This window comes from Pelodiscus sinensis, chromosome 5 (assembly GCF_049634645.1).
Source record: "Pelodiscus sinensis isolate JC-2024 chromosome 5, ASM4963464v1, whole genome shotgun sequence".
NCBI classification, from domain to species: domain Eukaryota; kingdom Metazoa; phylum Chordata; order Testudines; family Trionychidae; genus Pelodiscus; species Pelodiscus sinensis.
The window spans coordinates 14994357-15000356 of NC_134715.1; the positions used below are offsets into that span (position 1 = coordinate 14994357).

Here is a 6000-nt window from a genome sequence, read left to right on the forward strand (position 1 = left end):
TCCCAGGACTGTCTCCTTTGAGCAGGGTGGCTCAATCGCAGCACGAGCTAGCCAGGGCGTCACTGCTGAAGCCCCACCCCCACCCCACCCCGTGATTGTTCCCCGCATTAGCCAGTTTACAGCGAGTCGGGTTATGCCGGCCCGTGCTGCAGTCACGTCTTCGCTATCCATGAAGACAGCCCCTGCACCACTGGAAACTGAGCTTTTAGTTCGGCCTGGTGTGTCCCCTCAGGCATGTCACAGTCCCCACTGTGCCTCAATTTCCCCAGCTGTAAAATAGGAACAATGCTGTCCTCCTTGGGAAAGCCCTCTGAGTGCTACCAATGGACAGAGTGAGGGCTGGCAAAGATTAGCCTTGCCTTGGTCATGTGAGCTTGGTATCCTTCCAGCAGGCGTATGGTGCTGTCAGTTGCTTGACAGCGCTTTGTGTCCGTATGAAATCAAGTGAGGTGGTCCAGTGACAAGCGGGTGAGTGGCTGAAAGTCAGTGGGCACGGAACAGGGTGCCAGGTGGTGGGTCACTGGCAAATTCAGCGTACGGTGAAGGGGACTCCCCCCACCTCTCAGCACTTGCGGGCAGAGTTCACAAATTACAAAGCTCTTCTCCCTTCCCCTCCAGCCAAGCTATCACTTTACTCCAGGTCCTTCACATGTGCTGTCCCTTGCCTTGGCTGGGCACTGCTCCAGGGCAGGCCTGGCTCTCCTAGCCCAGAATCACAGAAGTGCCCAAAAAGTGGGGCGGGGGGGGGGGGAGGCATAAGCACTCAGACCTGTGATCCTCCACCCTGCTATTCTTGCCCCACGGCCCCCACCCACACACTGTCCCCCCCTCCAAAAAAATGCTCCTGAGCTACCTCTTCCTTCCAAGACCCACCCCCCACTTGTGCTCTCCCCCTGCCATTACCTGCCCTTACATGCCTCTGGCCCCCCACCCCTGCTCCGAGCCCTCTGGCCCTGGCCTGCCCGACCATGGGTTGCTGCTAGAAACTGGCAGGTTTTCTACCAGCTGATGCCAGAGCCAGGCACCCAACCTCAGCCAGAGCCTTCCCCCCCCCCCATCCTCCCAACCAAATCTCCCTCCCACAGAGCCAGGCACAGGAGGAACCGGCTGGGTAAGTTCATCTTACTTTTAAAAGAGGCCGCTCCTGCCGGCTGCCTCTGCTCGCAGTGTGTTCCAGGCAGCAGCACGGAGCCCAGCTGCCGGCTCACTGATCTAGCGTCAGGTGGGCCTGCGCAGCATGTGCTCTGCTCCCACCCCAGCCCAGCATCCCCCTAGAATGGCACCTGGGGGCAACTGCCCTTCCCTGTCCCCCCTTCGCTAGACCTCTGTCCCAGGAGCAGCAACACTGCAGCCCAGCTCTTGCAGCTGCCCGCCACGCGGCCCAGGACTGGAGCTGGGGCCAGTTGCCCCGTAGCATCTGCCTGGCTGCTTCTGGGGCAGGCCATGTGGCAGCTTCTTCTGGGTCCAGGGCCACAGTGCAGCTGTCTCCAGGAGCAGCCACAGCAGAGCCAGCTCCAGCAGGTGCCCATCACATAGCCCACTCTGGGATCAGCCTGGCAACCACCACCAGCAGCAGCTAACCTGACTGCATCACCATGCTGCTTCCTGGCTCTGCTTAGGAGGTAGGCAAGATTAATTTTTTTTTACAACCTAGAAGGAATTTAGGTATGTGTATATATTGGCATTGTGGATGGCAGTGAGCATTTATGGCTGGTGTGTCATAGTCAATGTGTGGGGTGACGATCGGAGTGTAGGCGCGTACAGGCAGTCCCCGGGTTACGTACAAGATAGGGACTGTAGGTTTGTTCTTAAGTTGAATCTGTATGTAAGTCGGAACTGGCGTCCAGATTCAGCCGCTGCTGAAACTGATCAGTTTCAACAGTGGCTGAATCTGGACACCAGTTCTGACTTGGTTCTTAAGGTGAATCTGTATGTAAGTCGGAACTGGCGTCCAGATTCAGCCGCTGCTGAAACTGATCAGTTTCAACAGCGGCTGAATCTGGACACCAGTTCTGACTTACATACAGATTCACCTTAAGAACCCCAGGCATCCCCAAGTCAGCTGCTGCTGAAACTGATCAGCGGCTGATTCCAGGAAGCCCGGGGCAGGGACTTCCTGTAGTCAGCCACTGGTCAGTTTCAGCAGCGGCTGACTTGGGGACGCCTGGGGCAGAGCAGCTGGGGTGCTGCTGGGTTGGTCCAGCAGCGCCGCCGCTCCTCGGTGCTACTGGACCAACCCAGCAGCACCCAAACTGCTCTGCCCCAGGCGTCCCCAAGTCAGCCGCTGCTGAATCTGACCAGCAGTGGCTGAATCAGGACGCCTGGGGCAGAACAGCTGGGGTGCTGCCCGGTTGGTCCAGTAGCACCCAGAGCGGCGCTACGGGACCAACTGGCAGCGCCCCAGCTGCTGTACCACAGGTGTCCGGAGGAAAGCCACGGAGCACGGGGGCAGCGGGACAGCCCAGACGCGCCGTGGCTGTCCTGCTGCCCTCGGGCTCCGTGGCTTTGCTCTGCTTTGCTCCCCGTCCCCCTGGTCTGCAGACCAGGGGGACGGGGAGCAAAGCGGCGGAACACGCGGGCAGCGGACAGCCCAGACGCGTCTGGGCTGTCCGCTGCCCAAGCGCTCCGAGGCTTGGCTCTGCTTTGCCCCCCCCCCCCCCATCTCCCTGGTCTGTAGACCAGGGAGATGGGGGGGGGGGGGGCAAAGCAGAGCCAAGCCACGGAGGACGCAGCCAGCTGACAGCTGTCAGCTGACCGCGCGCTCTGCGGCTTGGCTCTGCTTGGCTCTGCTTTGCCCCCCCCCCCCCGTCCTCCCGTCCCCCTGGTCTGCAGACCAGGGGGAGGGGGGGGGCAAAGCAGAGCCAAGCCGCGGAGCGCGTGGGCAGCGGGCAGCCCTGTCCGCTGCCCACGTGTTCCGCCGCTTTGCTTCCTCTCCCTGGTCTGCTGGAGACCAGGGAGAGGAACGCCCCGTTCGTAACTGCGGATCCGACGTAAGTCGGATCCGCGTAACTCGGGGACTGCCTGTATATGGCTGCAGCGTGGATGCAGTGTAGGTGTTGATGGGGGTGTAGGTGTGTATATGAGTGCAGTGCAGATGTTGATGAGGGTATAGGTGTGTATAAGGTTGTAGTGTGGATGGGCTGTAGGTGTATATATGGGCGCAGTGCAGATGGGGTGTAGGTGTTGATGGGAGATGTGGAGTGTATATGGGTGCAGTGCAGATGGGGGGCAGATGTGTATATGGCTGTAGTGTGGATGGGGTGTAGGTATGTATATGGGTGCAGTGCAGATAGGGTGTAGGTGTTGATAGGGGTGTATATGAGTGCAGTGCAGATGGGGTGCAGATGTTGATGAGGGTATAGGTGTGGATAGGGTGTAGGTGTATATATGGGTGCAGTGCAGATGGGGTGTAGGGGTGGATGGGGGTGTAGGGGTGTATATGGGTGCAGTGCAGATGGGGGTGTAGGTGTGGATGGGGGTGTAGGGGTGTATATGGGTGCAGTGCAGATGGGGTGTAGGGGTGTATATGGGTGCAGTGCAGATGGGGGTGTAGGTGTGGATGGGGGTGTAGGGGTGTATATGGGTGCAGTGCAGATGGGGTGTAGGGGTGGATGGGGGTGTAGGGGTGTATATGGGTGCAGTGCAGATGGGGGTGTAGGGGTGTATATGGGTGCAGTGCAGATGGGGTGTAGGGGTGTATATGGGTGCAGTGCAGATGGGGGTGTAGGTGTGGATGGGGGTGTAGGGGTGTATATGGGTGCAGTGCAGATGGGGTATAGGTGTGGATGGGGGTGTAGGGGTGTATATGGGTGCAGTGCAGATGGGGGTGTAGGGGTGTATATGGGTGCAGTGCAGATGGGGTATAGGTGTGGATGGGGATGTAGGGGTGTATATGGGTGCAGTGCAGATGGGGGTGTAGGGGTGTATATGGGTGCAGTGCAGATGGGGTATAGGTGTGGATGGGGGTGTAGGGGTGTATATGGGTGCAGTGCAGATGGGGGTGTAGGGGTGTATATGGGTGCAGTGCAGATGGGGTATAGGTGTGGATGGGGATGTAGGGGTGTATATGGGTGCAGTGCAGATGGGGGTGTAGGGGTGTATATGGGTGCAGTGCAGATGGGGTATAGGTGTGGATGGGGGTGTAGGGGTGTATATGGGTGCAGTGCAGATGGGGGTGTAGGGGTGTATATGGGTGCAGTGCAGATGGGGTATAGGTGTGGATGGGGGTGTAGGGGTGTATATGGGTGCAGTGCAGATGGGGGTGTAGGGGTGCATAAGATTGCGGTGTGGCATGTGTGGCTGAGGTGGGGTTAAACTCCTCTCCCCACACCCCTACACTTACCTTGTTTCGTTCACAGGGGAGGCGCTGGTTGGAGTGTCGGCTGCTGCTGAGGTCCCAGCCTCTTTCCACTCCTGCACGCACCTCCGATGCTCCGTGGGGCAGCCAAGCGGAAGGGCGCGAGCTCTGCCAGTCACGTGGCAAGGTGGGCTAATGGCGGGTGCTCGGCTGAGAGGCTGGCGCCTGTCCATCCCGCCTCAGGCAAGCCCTCTTGCCCGCGCGCCGCTGTGCCTGCCGCGCCCCACCCCGCACGTGCAGAGCGTAACGGCCGCAACGGGCTAGTGGAGCGCGCGCGAGTTTGAACAGTCCGGCGCGGGAAGCAGCTGTTCTGTGCCCCGTGCGCAGCTGGCCCCTTGGCCGTTGCTGTTGCTGTCTCTCCCTCCCGTGCCCAGATCCCGCTTGGCTGAAAGTACGAGCGTGGTTTCTAGCGTGAACAGGCTGTTTGGTGCCGCGCGAGCTTTTTCTGCCAAGTGATGATCCTGAAGAGCTGTGCAATAGAGCTCTAACGCGCTGTGCAATAGAGATCTAACGCGCTGTGCAATAGAGCTCTAACGCGCTCCCTCGATATTGCTCATTTATAGGTGCATAGAGTTTCAAGAACCTCACGTAAAGCGGTGTAGGAACTAGGAAGATAATTCGCTAAAAATCAATGGCGCACTCAGTTAAAAGCTTTATTTGTGAGCATGGTACAAACCCGTAATCATTGACTTGGAAGTTTGCTGATTTTAAGACATTGGCATTGCTAAGCTGATGACTACTTTGTAACTGTATTATATGATTATTAGAAGGCTTTGCATAAAATATCAGTTTACATACAAACATATCTGTAACACAGGGGTGTCAATTGAATGTGCTGTATAGTTCACATGATATCTAAATAGATTCATAGACTTTAAGGTCAGAAGGGACCATTATGATCATCTAGTCTGACCCCCTGCACAGTGCAGGCCACAGAATCTCAACCACCCCTCTTAGAATAATCCTCTCACCTATATCAAAGATATTGAAGCATTCAAATACTTTGAAGGACCCAACATGCAGAGAGTCCTTCAACTGTGATCTGTGCCCAATGCTACAGAGGAAGGCGAAAAACCTCCAGGGCCTCTGCCAGTCTACCCTGGAGGAAAATTCCTTCCCGACCCCAAATATGGCGATCAGCTAAACCCTGAGCATGTGGGCAAGACTCACCAGCCAGACACCCAGAAAGTTCCCTATAGCAACTCCTATCATCCCTCCATTGACCTATTTCCAACTGATAATGAATGGTCAATTAGTTACCAAGATCATGTTATTTCATCCAACCATCCCCTTATCATAAAATCATAGAACTGGAAGAGACCCCAGAAGGTCGTCAAGTCCAGCCCCCCACTCTAGGCAGGACCAATCCCATCTAAATCAACATTTAGAGTCTAACATTTTACTCTATGAAAGGTCAGAAGAAAACAAATGATATATACAATTGAAATCAGTTCAATAGATGTTCAAACATACATTTTATATTTTAATTAAACATACAGAAGGTGAATAGCAATAATCAGTTATACTATACAAAAATTGTGTTAGGCAATTAGCAAGGTGACTGACCATCATGTCCTGAAAAGATGAAAAATAAAATTTCCACAGATGACACAGAGGCAGCAAGGTGGGGGGAAGTGACTAGT

General features: G+C 55.9%; 1 protein-coding gene across 3 annotated transcripts in view; it reads right to left on the reverse strand.

Moving 5' to 3' along the window:
- Positions 1 to 4785, reverse strand: part of LOC102448589 (broad substrate specificity ATP-binding cassette transporter ABCG2-like) — a 143837-nt gene extending 139052 nt beyond the window's left edge. The window contains exon 1 of one of the 3 annotated variants that reach the window (XR_012904021.1): positions 4343 to 4785. The gene's annotated coding sequence lies outside the window, so the exon portion shown is untranslated. The remainder of the gene's footprint in view (positions 1 to 4342) is intronic. The other 2 variants (XM_075929565.1, XM_075929563.1) reach the window with 2 other exon arrangements.
- Positions 4786 to 6000: the final 1215 nt, after the last annotated feature.